The sequence below is a fragment of the Macrotis lagotis genome, chromosome 1 (assembly GCF_037893015.1).
Source record: "Macrotis lagotis isolate mMagLag1 chromosome 1, bilby.v1.9.chrom.fasta, whole genome shotgun sequence".
Lineage (NCBI taxonomy): Eukaryota > Metazoa > Chordata > Mammalia > Peramelemorphia > Peramelidae > Macrotis > Macrotis lagotis.
The window spans coordinates 46,728,207-46,743,243 of NC_133658.1; positions in this window are offsets into that span (position 1 = coordinate 46,728,207).

Below are 15,037 nucleotides of genomic sequence, written 5' to 3' on the forward strand. Positions count from 1 at the left end.
AAAAGAACTGATGGAGTCTGAATGCAGATTGAAGCATACTATTTTCCATTTTCTGTATTTTTTCATGGTTTTTCTTTCTCTTTGGTTCTGTATCTTCCTTCACAAAAAAAACTATTATGGCAATAGTTTTGTATGGCTGGCCATCTATAACCTATATCAAATTGTTTACTGTATCAGGGATGGGGGAAGTAGGGGAGGAAGGGATACATTTTGGAACTCAATAAATTTTGAAATAAATGTTAAAAATTATCTTTACATGTAATTGGGGAAAATAAAATATTATTCAAAAAGAAAAGTCTGGACAGAGCCTAATTCTTTTAAAATTTCTCATGGGTCCTCATCTCTTCCAGTTCATCAGTCAGAAGACTTTCAGAAGTTGAAGAGAGATAGAAGGAAGGAGAAAGAAATGATGGGAAGCAGGGAAAGGAAGGGAAAAAAGAGGAGGGAGAGCTGAAGGAAGAAAGAAAGGGAAAAAGGAAGAGAAGGCATAAAATGTCTTGGAATGTTCCAATGGGGGAAATAACCTCCCAATAACGAGTTTTATGTGGTCAGATAACCTTCACTCAATTTTCACATGGTCAGCTCTGGCACAAAAAAGAACAACGTATTTTGATTTTTATGATTCTAGTAATTAGATCAGATCTTCTTAAAACTATGCTCTTTGGGGGCAGCTAGGTGGTGTAGTAGATGGAGCACCAGCCCTGGAGTCAGGAGGAGCTGAGTTCAAATCTGACCTCAGACATTTAATAATTGCCTAGCTGTGTGACCTTGGGCAAGTTACTTAAACCCATCGCCTTAACTAAATAAAATTAAAAAAAACCCAAAACTTTGTTCTTCCCATTTGTTATTTCTTGTGCCCTTGTACAGTATAGGTTGCATTTAAGAGAAAACAAGAACATAATTTAAATTTTTTGTCCTTTTAAAATAGTAGAGGTACTTGTCAATTTAGTAAAGAAAGATTTGCTTCAGTAATTCTACAAGTTTAGACAGTAGTTAATTTTTTTATATTTGATAATTATATTTGGAAGATATTAATTTTCATTTTAAAAGGGTGGAGTTGAAACCACCCCACTCCATGTTAGACTGATACATTAACAATGGGAAAACATATCACTCAAAGACCTTGGACTGTGTGAAAAGTCTTTGAAAGCCATTTATTTGATGAAGTGAAATGAATCCAGACAAGAGATCTATTTGAATTGCTCTTTGAGTTTCACCCTGCACTCTTGGTCCTCTTTAAGAGTGTTGTGTTAACTAGAATGGGAGATTTTCCTGCAGTCGAAGTGCTGAGAAGAAATGACCTAGATAAGCAGAAGCCTTAACTTTAGCCAGGTCACCTTCCTCTTACCCCTTTGAACAGAAATGAACCTTTTAATTTCAAAGGCTACGAAGGATGTTGGACTTCTCATCTCTCCATCACTATATTCCCAGATGAACTGGTGGCATTGTCTGTATCACTAGAAATCAAAGAAACTTTGGACTTTAACTTGACAAAGACTATACTGCACCTCACTCTCTGATTGTGAGAAGAATTCTAGAAACCAGGAACTGTGAGTTACCCTTTTCCTCCATGTTTTCTTCAAGTTTACATACACTTTTCCTGGACTTTGTATCTACTTTGGAGAAAGTATGTCATAGACTTATTTTTGTTTCTGAGGATTTGGGGGAAGCAAATGACTTGCCCAGGGTCATGACTAATAAGAGTCTGAGGCTAGATTTGAACTCAAATTCTCCTGACTCTAAGCTTTATCCGACATTCTTATCTTCTGTGCCACTTAGGTCCTCCTAGTCACAGACTTTGTACCAACTGTTATTGTACCATCTTATTGTACCACTCTTTCTAAAAACTACCCAAGGCTAGTTGACTGAATTGTTTCTCACTGATGATGGTAGCGGTGGTGGTGGTGGTGGTGGTGGCGGTGATGATGATGATGATGATAGAATTTATATAGTGCTTTAAGATATGCCAACACTTATAAATATTATCTCATTGGATATTCACAACACCTCTGGAAAGATAGGTGCTATTATTATCCCCATTTTATAGATGAGAAAACTGAGTCAGTGAGAACTTAAGGAAATTGCTCAGTTAATATTTGTGAGGCTATATTTGAACCCGGTCTTCCTGACTCCAAGTCCAGTGCTCTCTCAATTGACAACTAGAAGCAATTGAAAATCTTGAGGATTAATTTGGGGGAAGAAGCATATCAGTAAATCACTTAAAAATCCCTCAAGAGAGCCCTGGTAACCTTGAGGGGGAGATATAGCTCATTAATTTCTGGGGACCTGACTCAGTAAGAGTGGTAGTTGGAATAAGAATAACTCTGAGTTGGGAATGTGTTGGTAACCATTTAACAACCGGCTCTCCATGAAGAAAAATGCACAAGATACACTCCTCTAATTTAATCTGAATTATTAATAGTCCCCACATTTATTTCTTAAGTCTAGGCAATCAACAAAACAATATGTCAAACTTTGATTTGTAGCTTTACTAAATTCTAAGGCATAAGAGCTCACATTGCAAATTTAAGAATTGGCTGACTTGATCTGGTATAAGCTGGCTTTGGTACACCATGCCCAGAGCTTATCTAGGCAATTTGAAGACTTTTTTGAGGACAGAAATAACTCAGTTATGAATATTCTATAGGAATAGGTAATAGTTACTTTATAATTTAAAAATTCAGTATTCATTGTATTTAAGACTATGAGATGAACAGAGATGTTTTAAAAATAGTTATTACCATTATGAAAATTCCTCAATTTTCAATAGCACTCACTTAAAAAAAGCCATTGTTAAAAATATTTTCATACAAGCTTAATTTCCTACTGCTTTAATGACACAGACTGATGATTCCAGAGGACGAATGAAGCATGCTACCCACCTCTTGACAAGAGAGGTGATGACTCAAGGGGTAGAATGAGACATACATTTTCAGCATTGGCCAATCTTGGGAATTACTTTGTATGACTACACATATTTGTTGAAAGGCTTGTTTTGGGTTTTATTTTCAAAAGGGACATGATAGTGAGAGAGGAGGAGGGAAAGGATTGGAAGAAAAAAGGAAAAGGAAGGAAGGAAGAAAGGAAGAAAGAAAGAAAGAAAGAAAGAAAGAAAGAATGAAAGAAAGAAAGAAAGAAGAAAGAAGAAAGAAAGGGGGAGAAAGGAAGGAAGAAAGAGAGAAAGAGAGAGGAGGCAAAAGAGAAAAAAGAAAGAGAGAGAAAGAAAGGAAAGAAGGAAGAAAGGTAGGAAGGAAGGAAGGAAGAAGAAGAAGAGAGAAAGGAAGGAAGAAGAAGGAAGGGAGGAAGGGAGGAAGAGAGAGAGCAAAAAAGAGAAAGAGAAAAAAGAAAGAGAGGAAGGAAGGAAGAGAGGAAGACAGAGGGAAAGAGAGCAAAAGAGAGAAAGAGAGAGAAAAGAGAGAGAGAAAGAGCAAAAGAAAGAGAGAGAGAAAGGAAGGGAGGGAGGGAAGGAGGAAGAGAGGAAGAAAGGAAGAAGAGAGCAAAAGAGAGAAAGAGAAAGAGAAAAAATAGAAAGAGGAAGGAAGGAAGGAAGGGAGGAAAAGAAGAGAAAGTAAGGAAGGAAGAAAGAGAGGAAGAAAGGGGGAAAGAAAGAGAGAAAGAGAAAAAGGAAAAGGAAAAAAGAAAGAGGAAGGAAGGAAGAGATAAAGGGAGGAAGGGAAGAATGGAGGAGGGAAAGAAGGAATGAAGGAATGAATAAAGGAAAGGAGAAAAGAAAGAAAGGAAGGAAGAAAGAGAGGAAAGAAGGAAAAAGGAAAGAGGGAAAGGGAAAGAAGGAAGGAAAGAAAAAAAGACTGTCATTGAAGCATTTTTTGAAATGTTGAAGATGTTTGTTCTTTGTTCTTGAGAGGTCATGATGTCATGACAAGCAAGTGAATTGGATTTGAATGAGGGAGTGCTATGCTAAAGTCATTGGCTTCACCTTCACTTACAGAGTGATCTGGGTCCAGTGGCCAGGTATGAATCAGGATGACTGGAGATGGCCCTGAATACAAGACAATCAGGGTTAAGTGACTTGCCCAAGGTCACACAGCTAGTAAGTGTTAAGTGCTTGAGGTCAGATTTGAACTTAGATGCTCCAGGGCTGGCACTCTATACACTGCATACCACTTAAAGAAGAACGGCAGTAAGGAATCACTGACTTGCAAGACTGCCTTGAAAGCTACAGGTTGAATTTATAAAAATACTTTAAAAATGCAAAAGGTATGTAGAAGATTTGTAGTTTCACATACATCTGCTTTCTCTGTTCCACTTTGTACTAGGGAATGTTCATCAAAGCTTAAATTAAGAACTTTTAAAAAGTTAAAGATATAAAAATTAATTATGTAGATTATAATTTACACTTAACTAGTACTTTGTCTTGGACTCCTTTTTGAGAGTCACTTAATGATTTCCCTGGGAGACTTTAAGGATGGAATCAACAGAAGCTTGAAGAGGACAAGAGAAATATAAGGTTAATAGGCAATAAGCCAAATCCATCTATTGTTTAAACTACTTTTTAGGTATTAAATGGTGACCGACAGGAAACAGAATGCACCATGTCAAATGCTTCTCAACTTACAGATTTCCCAAAGCCACTCATTCATATCAGTGCTAGTTCAGCTGTGTGTGCGTGTGCGCGCGTGCGCACGTGTGTGTGTGTGTGTGTGTGTGTGTGTCTTGGGGGGGGAGCAGGGGGGTAGTTGCTCTGGGGAGGTAGTATGTTCCCATTAACCATAGCTCTTGTGCATGTTGAAAACTAATCATGTGCCAGGGATGCCCCTGAGAGGTTAGGGGGCTTCTAGTTGCTACTACCAGTAGATTCGAGACATTTATCAAGACCAGGGTCTTAGACCAATTCAAACTGCTGAGCCTGCCAACAACCAGCCACTCTTGTTCCTTAGAATTCATTTCATTTCCTAGTTAATGTTAGGATCAGTGATGTTTGAGAGCTACTGCAGCTTTCTGAGGCCACAGGAAAAGCTCAACCTGGGAACCCTGGGATGGACCAGTGAAGATTTGACTGCAAAAGGTTAAGAAATAGCTTTGAACATCATGGGGTTTGGTTAGTCCTGAGTCCTCTGGTAGAGACATTTTGACAAGTGGATGATTTCTTTCAGGACACTAAGGTTATTGGTTTAATGTGCTGAACCAGTCAGGTTCAAACTTATTTATTACTCTCAACCCTTCCTATTTTCTTTGGTTGACTCCTAGAATCATAGACTCTCAAAGAAGGAAGGGATCTTGGAGATGGTTGGGTCTAACTCATTCCTGACCAAACATCCCTTCTATAACATTAGAATGAGAGCACCTTGGGAGCAGGAGCTTGTTCTTTTGCCCTTTCTGTTTATCCTCAGCTCTTCAAACAGGGTCTAGTACCTAGTGGGTACTTAATAAATATTTGCTGATTGATTGATTGACACGTGGTTATTGAGTGAGAGCAAGTCCGTTACCTGCCTACCACCCACTCTTTGGAAGCTCTGTCTCTCTATAACTTCCCTCTATAATTTCTAGATCTGTCTTCTGAAGCTAAGCCAAAACAAAAACAAAAACACCCAATAAAAACTGAAGTCCCTCTTATATGTGAGAACCTACTTCAGTACTTGAAGTTTCTATAATCTCACTTTGAAAATCAGTTATTTGTCCTGCATGGAAGCTATATCATATGGATTACTTTAACTAGTAATCAGCCAGTTTTTCCAACATCACACTTGTATAGAATTGGTGTTACATAGTACTGAATGCATCTAGCAACATGCATCGTATATTCTGATGGGAATGAATTGAAACATGGCCGGAACCCCTTGACTGATTCTGTGCTAAGTAATATCCATGCTTTCCATCCTCCAAAGTATAAAATTGTGTCATAGAAGACAGAACTATTTTATATAAAGTTTAAGTTTAACATGTATTTAGATGAAATGAATCTGCTCTCTAAAGAAATATCTATTTCATTTAGTATTTGTTAAGTTCTCTAAAAAATAAAATTAAAAAATAGATTGAATGACTCTCTGGTTGGTCAGCTAGAACTGATGAAGAGCTTATTATGTGCAGGCACTCTGTTAAGTACTGGTCGACTCAGAAAGAATATCTCCTTGAAAGCTTAGAATTTTAAAATCTTTATTATAATTTTGTTTCCACTTCACTGTATGTTGTATGAAGGTAGGGTCTGTAGCTTAGCTAAAGTTAATTTATTAGATAGCTAGGTGATATTACCATGGGCTTGGAATCAGAAAGACCTAAGTTAAAATTTGGTCTTAGATACTTATTCGCTGTGACCTAGGGCCGATCAATTGACCTTTGGCTGTCTCAGTTTTATCATCTGTACATTGGGGGGCACTAATGGCACCTACCTCTTAGGGCTGCTGGATCAAATGAGGTAAAATTCATAAAGCACTTTGCAAATCTTCCAGTGTGACATAAAACTTTGTTATCATGTATTGGGTACAGAGCTCTGAACAGTGTAGGCTTTTTTGTTTAGATTTTTCAAGGCAATGGGGTTAAGTGGCTTGCCCAAGGCCACACGGCTAGGTAATTATTAAGTGTTTGAGGTTGGATTTGAACCCAGGTACTCCTGACTCCAAGGCCGGTGCTCTATTCACTGTGCCACCTAGCCACCCCTAGCATAAGCTTTTTAACAAGAGATTGTTTGAAAGGAAGTAAGGGGGCAGGAAGGAAAGAAAAGAAAGAAAGGAAGGAAGGAAGAATTAAGAAGAAAGAAAGGAAGGAAGAATTAAGAAGAAAGGAAGGAAGGAAGAATTGAGGAAAGAAAGAAATTAAGGAAAGAAATGAAGAAAGGAAGGAAGGAAAGAAGGAAGAAAGAAAGGAAGGATGAAAAAAGAAAGAAGAAAGGAAGGCGGAAGAAGGAAAGAAAGGAAGGCAGGAGGAAGAAGGAAAGAAGGAAGGAAGGAAGGAAGGAAGAAGAAAGAAAGGAAGGAAGGAAGAAGGAAGAGGGAAGGAGGAAGGAAGAAGGAAGTAGAAAGAAAGGATGAAATTAAGAAAGAAAGAAATTAAAGGTTAGAATTAAGAAAAACAAAGAAACAAAGAATGGAATTAAGAAAGAAAGAAAGGATGGAATTAACAAAGAAAGAAAAAAGAAAGGAGGATGGAATTAAGAAAGAAAGAAAGAAAAAAGAAAGGATGGAATTAAGAAAGAAAGAAAAGAAAGAAAGGATGGAATTAATAAAGAAAGAAGGGGGGCGGCTAGGTGGCATAGTGGATAAAGCACCTGCCCTGGAGTCAGGAGTACCTGGGTTCAAATCCGGTCTCAGACACTTAATAATTACCTAGCTGTGTGGCCTTGGGCAAGCCACTTAACCCCATTTGCCTTGCAAAAACCTAAAAAAAAAAAAAAGAAAAAAAAAGAAAGAAGGGATGGAATTAAGAAAGAAAGAGAAAGAAAGAGCAAGCATAGAATTAAGAAAGAACAGGAGAAAGGAAGAAAGGAAGAAAGAAAGAAAGGATGGAATTAAGAGAAAGAAAGAAAGAATGAATTAAGAAAGGAAGAAAGGATGGAATTAAGAAATAAACAAAGAAAGAAAGGATGGAATTAAGAAAGAAAGAAGGGTAGAATTAAGAAATAGAGAAAGAAAGGATAGAATTAAGAAAGAAAGAAAGATGGAATCAAGAAAGAAAGGATAGATGGAATTAAGAAAGAAAGAAGGATGGAATTAAGAAATAAAGAAAGAAAAGATGGAATTAAGAAAAAAAGGATAGATGGAATTAAGAAAAGAAAGAAAAAAAGAAAGAATGGAATTAAGAAAGAAGAGAGAGACAGAAAGGATGGAATTAAGAAAGAATGAAAGAAAATATAGAATTAAGAAAGGACAGACTTAAGAAAGAAAGATGGAATTAAGAAAGAAAGGATGGAATTAAGAAAGAAAGAGAAAGAATGGATGAAATTAAGAAGGAAAGAGGATGGGATTAAGAAAGAAAGAAAAGAAAGAAAGAAAGAATGGATTTAAGAAAGAAAGAAAGAAAGAAAGAAAGAAAGAAAGGAAGGAAGGAAGGAAGGAAGAAAGGAAGGAAGAATGGAATCAAGAAGAAAAGAAGAAAGGAAATGATAGAATTAAGAAAGAAAAAAGAAAGGATGGAATTGAGAAAGAAGAAAGGAAGGAATTAAGAAGAAAAGAAGAAAGGAAGGAAGAAAGAAAAGAAGGATTTAAGAAGAAAGAAAGAAAGAAAGAGCAGTAGAACATCTGGCTAAGTGACTCAGAAACTCAATTCCTTCTGCCATGCTAGATGCAAACCAAATTTTATTAAGAAGATTGATTGATAAATATTTTGAATAGCTCAGCCTTGACTTATGATAATAGATTATTATTATTATTATTATTATTATTATTATTATTATTATTATGTCATGTGATAAGAAGTTGCTTCAAGTCCTACTTTTGGTTAAGTTAACCTGGACAAGTCCCTTGTCCTCTCTGAAGCTACAGGCAATTCTCTAAGTCTCTTCTGCATTGTTGGAGGGAATTTTCTCATTGAGAATTAACGACTCTAAATGAAATCACAGGTCTGGTCCCTAAAGAAATAAATGTGACAGGTAATCCATAATAAGAGAAGACTAGGTTGATGATGTCCAGTGACCTATCCACTATCTGACTCCCATATTTGTTCTTTGTTGAGATGGATAAATTCTATCTGGTGAAACTGAGGTGGTTAAAGCTCATCAATTGTAGCCTCTTCTGTCCCTTAGTCCTATTCATCTGGCTGTGCAGCCATATCAACCATTACCAGCCCCACTCCAGGCCAAAGGCCTCTTCAGTTCCGGGACTGACCATCCCTTTATGCCAGCTGTTTAAAGTCTCTTTGGGGCATAAATCTCTTCAGTGTTGCTAATCCATTTAACGGCCTTTATAAAGAAGGCATGTGACTGGTTGACTGATTAACAGGCCATTTTCCACTGAGAAAGAAATGTAACCACCTCAAAATGAAACCCAGTGGAGCTGCGAAAGAGGTAGTTTGGTAATCTCTGCTGACTAGAACTGAATTATTTTGTAAAGATAGTCCACCATTAGTCTTGCCCATAACCTCTGTGCCTTCACAAACAGGTCGCTCAAGAGACTCCACTTCATTTTAAATTAATTGCCTGTTTTGAGATATAACTAAAAGTCAGAGGATGGAGATATACCATAAGGAAACAACGGTTGTTTTCCTTTTCATAGATTTTCTGTTAGTCCATCTCATAGGAGTTGGCCACAATTAGTAGGACTTTTCCCTTACCTGGGGGGTGGGGTGGTCTCTGCAGCCCGTATCTTCAAGTTTGCTCTATTCTGGACATGCTGCCCTTCAAATAAAAGCAGAGCTGCTAGTCCTAACCTATTAGCCTATTAAAGTAGGGAGGGGTTTTTAACCTGAGGTCTGTAAACATAATTTTGCATTATTTTAAAAAAATTGATTCATCATAATTGGTTTTTCTTAAACTCCTATATTATATATTATATTTATTTATGTTATATATTAATATGTGATATTTATATTATATATAGAAATCCTATATATTTTTATTTTATATATATAAAAATATTTTTCTGAGAAGGGGTTCATTAATTTCAGACTGTCAAAAGGGTCTTCAAGGCACACACACACACACACACACACACGCACGAAGTTAAGAATCACTGTTAGAGAAATCGATTCTAAGAACTACTGAAGTATTTTAGCAAATTTTCTGAAATGAATTCCTGTCAATAGTCTGGCATTTCCCATGAGACCCATATTGGTGATTTCAGAGTGAGAGGTGAGGAAGTGCCAAGTGAAATGATATTAGATATACACCAGGTAACATTTTGGTAAAATACCAACTCTGGTCTCCAACTTTGTTTTTAATGTGCAAATTAAAACTCAATGCTCCATGGATCTGAATCTTGTCTTTGCCGTAGTGGAATTCTGTGTTCCCTCCCAGAGGGAGCCCAGAAGGCTCCTGGGATTAGCACCCCGATTCTAGAATCTCATCCATGTGACTGTCTTTCTACACTCATCCAAATCTTTTTCAATCTGTCAAATTTGTCCATAATGGAAGAGATGCGACCCAAGATGTGACTCCCTCCCCCTAGAAACCATGATTTACAAGCTTTTCTCCTCTGAATAATTCTTCATTAGCATCTTCCTACTGTGGTTTTTTTAAGGCTCACTTAAAAGAGAAGTAGCACCTTCTCAAATCACCACGAAAAAGGATTGCCTTCACAAAGGCCAGTTGACTCAAGGGTTAGAATGTACAACATTTATTTCTCTCCAAAAAAGAGACTCAAAACTGGGGGAGGGCAAGGGGCATGACTCTTGGTTGGCTTCAGAGGCCATCCTCCTATATGTCCATTTATCCATTAAGGACATCTGGGAATGACTTTGGGGCACAAGGCTATGACCCCAGGCCTCTCTAAGGATTCAGACTTTTTTTTTTCTCATGAACTCATCCTTATTGGCTGGCAAAAGGAGCTTTTCATTCTCTTTCTTTTCAAAAAAAAGTAAATGGAGCCAACAGGTTCATTCTTAGCCAAGGGTCTCCCCCCCCATTTCCTAGAAGAACAGGCTTTCTTAGGTGGCGCTCTGACCACAGCTCTCAGAGGCCTGGCTTGTCCAGAGAATGAATCTCAGCCTTTTTGAATCAAAACACATTGTTAATTTCCATTCCCATCTCCGCTCCCAAGAATTCTCATCTCCTTTGCCAGCAAATCATAACCCCCTCCTCCCCATCCCTGTCCAGTGCACCCTGTGGGGGGGAGGGGGCAGAGAAGACAAAGTCATTTATATAATGTGTCTCCCTGCTGAGCCCCTAATGGCCGAAGCTTTTGTTCTACATTCAGTGGCTGCCTGTGATGGGCAGGAAGCCGCAGTGTCTCTTTGTTCCATGGCCTTATTCAGCAATTTAGATCCATCATAAAAATCAAATATGCATGTTGCAATCGCCTTGCGTACAACAGCTTCAATTTTCGCCTTTCTTTAATTTGAACTCCACAGGGGAAGAAGGCAGAGTGGAGGGAGAAAGGGAGAAAGGGGGTAGCAAGAGAATCGCTTTGTGTTTTTGCTCAACAGACTGTGAAAATAGGCAGTAATGAAAAAATATATATATATATTTAATCTCATAGACACATCATATATTTTTTTAATGTCCCAGGAAACACCCTTCTGTGAAAGCCACCAAACCATATCACCTCCGGCTAGCTGAGGTTTCATCATTGGATAGGAAATCTTGGGGAGCTAGATGAGAGAAGAGGGCCAGCGAATTCAAGTACACCCATCCTCTTGAGTACAAGAGGATTCATTACAAAAGGGTGAGCAGAAAAGAAACCCTCTTGGGTTGGAGGAGTCAGGCTTCAGGGAAAGGAGGCTAATGTCTTCATTCTATGAGGACTCCTAATTATGACCAAACTGGAGTGTTTTCTGTTCCGTTGTCACTCAAGAGCTCCCTTGGCCAAAGAAATGATTCAGGGTAAGGAAGAGTTCAGGAGGAGAGAGAGAGAACAATCCATTTAAAGACATATTTCCTTCCCAAATAAAAATGAACGCCATTGACAGCCAGGGGTATTTTGTCCACTTATTGATTGTATGCTATATATTTTCAATTTTCCCAGAACTTCAAAAGATATGTTCCCTTGGGTTCAAATAAATTTGCATCAGCAGCTTTGATATTGATTACGGGGAGAAATACAGAAACCCTTTTCCAACTCCATTATTTGAATTGTACAATGGCTTTACAGAGGGGTTCATGCTGTAATATAAACAATATGGCCAATATTCATTTGATTTATTAAAAAAAAAAGATCTGAAGAGCTGTGCTTTCTTTCTGCCTGGTTTCACTTATTAATATGGATTTTGAAGGTTCAAGCCAAAGTTGGAGCAAACTGGCTTGAAGACCCTTTGCCTGGGTTTATAAATGGAGGTCTTCCATATAATTCCAGGGAGAGTTGCTGTAGACAACATTAGACAGATGCTAAACATAATGCAGAAGGGATGTGAACCGAGTGATCTTGGGGGGGATCATTCAATGCTGAAAAAGTCTTTGATTGCCTGGAATGGAGTGTCTTATGGAGCATGTACCATATGTCTAGAATGAATCTGGGATCAAAGCCAATTTTACAGGTTTGATCTAGTGGTAATATGGAAATCCATCAGATTCTACTATGACTAATTAGAGATGTGCAAAGAGGGGACCCCTTCCCCAGTGATATTGATTTTCCCTTCTAACTACTCCCCAACCAGTTTCACCAAGAAACTATCCAGCATTTAAAAGCTTCCAGCTTAATAAAGGACACTGTTGCATGTCATCATCGTTAACCATAGTCTATACTTTCCAGGTATTCTTTAGATTTACGAAGATTTAACTTTGCTCAGCTATGCCATACTTCAAATTATACACAAGTCAAGGCTTTACCCTTGTGATGTCATTGGTCCTCTCTGAAATGAAAGGACAACAAGAGGCTTTAAGGTGGAAATCAAGATTCTCCTAATACCCAAGAACCACAAAAAATCAGATATCTTTGTCATATAGTCTAATATCAAGCAGATATGACCACTCTAGTTTTACCATGGTGGCTAAGAGATTTCACATTTGTATTTCTTTAAAAAAGATTTAACATTTGTATTTCTTGTACTTCATGGGATATCAACAGAAAATCTTTGTCCATCAACAAATACTTCCAATTTTCAAAAATAAAAGTGATATTCAACTTCAGGTCTATGTAAGAGTCGTTTTCCATCTCCTTTTGGAGAGGTAATTCAATTCCCTGAGATGTAAGCTACTTGAGGACAGGGATCTTTTCATTTTGGTTCTTATTTCCTCAGACCTCAGACCTCAGCAATCTGAAATAGAATAAGTGCTTAATAAATGATTGTTAAGTTGAATTTGGGGTGCTTGAATATTAGCACAAGGGTCACAGGATGATAGATTCTAAGCTAGAAGGGAAATTAGAACTGATTTTTTTAACCCTCTCATTTTATAAAAGAGAAAAATGAAGTCCAGAGATCTACTCTGCACAAATACAAAGCAACAGAGCCAGGATTCAAACCCAAACACTTTAGTTCCAAATTCAGGCAGAGAGAGGAAATGTAAAGCCTTGAGAATTATGGAAAAATGAACAAATCTTAAAACTCCAATTAAACACTAAAATAGAAATTCTGAAAATCAAAGAAGAAATAAACAAAATTAAAAACAAAAAATTACCAAGTTAAATATAACTAGGAGTTGGGGTTTTTTAAAAAACTAATAAAATGAAGAAATAATAACACAAGTGAAAATTGATGGGAATTATGGTACAAATCTGACAAAGGACATGAAACCCTGGTATGCCCCAGTCATCTAAGCACAGCTTTATACTTCTCAGTTCTTGCAGACAGCTGTCATGTCCTAAAACAGTCTTCTAAATCTAGGCCTATATGCTGGTGTTATTTTAGTTTTTAAATGTTTATTTGAAATGAGCAAAAAATCTCTCAATTGAGAAGTACTTTCATAGAATCAGGATAATTTAATATTTCAAATATTTGTCATTCAAAATAGTATTTTTCTTCTTTTCTAGGACTTTTCATCTCTATGAATTCTCATATCTATTTTCTCTTACCTTAATCTCTCTACTAACCCTCCCAGGGTTGCATCATGTCCTGTTCACATCTTTAATTCAATATGTTCAAAACAGAACTCATTTTTTCCTCCCCAAATACTCATCCCTTCTGAATTTCCTTATTATTGTCAAGGACAACACTATGCTTCCCCTGAGCTTATAATCTAGATATATTCATCAGTTTCTCATTCTCAGCCCTAATATTAAATTGGTTGCCAAGGCTTGTCAATTTTCATCTTGGTAAGATCTTTCACATATTCCTCCTTCTCTCCTCTGACACTACCATCATCCTATGCAAGCCCTTATCACCTCATGCCTGAATTATTGTAATAATTTATTGGTTAGGTTGGCTATCACAAGTTTCTCCCCATTCTAGTCTATCCAGCAATTAACTGTCAAATTGATCTTCCCAGAGCACAAGTGGGACCATGTCATCCCACCTTTATTCAATAAAATTCATTCATCTCAATCATCTCCAGGATCAAAAATAAAATCCTCTCTTTAGTATTCAAAGCCTTTCACAATCTGTCCCCCTCCTACATTTCTTGTCTTCTTCACCTTACTCCCACCACATATTCTGCAATTCAATATCACTGGTATCTGATTGTTCCAAGAAACAGACACTCCCTCTCTCTATATGCACCCTTTGCTTAAAATATTTTCCCTTCTTTAACTCAACCTCCTGGCTTCCCTGGTTTTTTCCAAGAGCTAAAATCCCATCTTCTACAGGAAACCTTTCTCAATTTCTCTTTTTTCTTTTTTTGATGTATACAAACTAAAAAAAAAATGTATGCCCAGCAAAACATGGGAATTCACAATATAAAGCAATAAATTTCCATTTCAAGAAAGCCTGTATAATAAATACTACCTATAATGATCAAAATTGTTCATCTTTTCTTTGCTTCCTTGTTTTTTTTCTGTTCTCTGTTGGGCACTGTTTTTTTGCCCCCCCCCCCCCAGAATGGCTACATTTAAGCATGAATATAGACATATAAACACACATACAGATATGTTATACAACCTATATATTGAGACATTTTTATATAATCACACATACCTCCATACATCTATATAGATACATATGCACATATATTTTCATAAATATCTATATATTTAGTTTGTGTGTATTTCTCATTTTTATAACATTTCCATCTATTCTACTCATCACCTTTCCCTCCTATTTCTTAATCTACTGCTCTTACAATAATCCTTCCCTTACACATCCTTCTATATTTTCCTCCCCTATATCAATAGACCTCTCTATATACCCTCTTATCTTATTCTCTCACCCTCTGAGTACCCTCTCTATCCTCATTTTTTCTGAATTTAAAGGTCTTTTATACCCTTCTTTATATAAATATATATATGTATATATATATATATATATATATATATATAGAGAGAGAGAGAGAGAGAGAGATACAGATACATTTGTATTTTATGTATGTATTGCTCCTTTTTTAACACATTCCCAATGGAAGTAG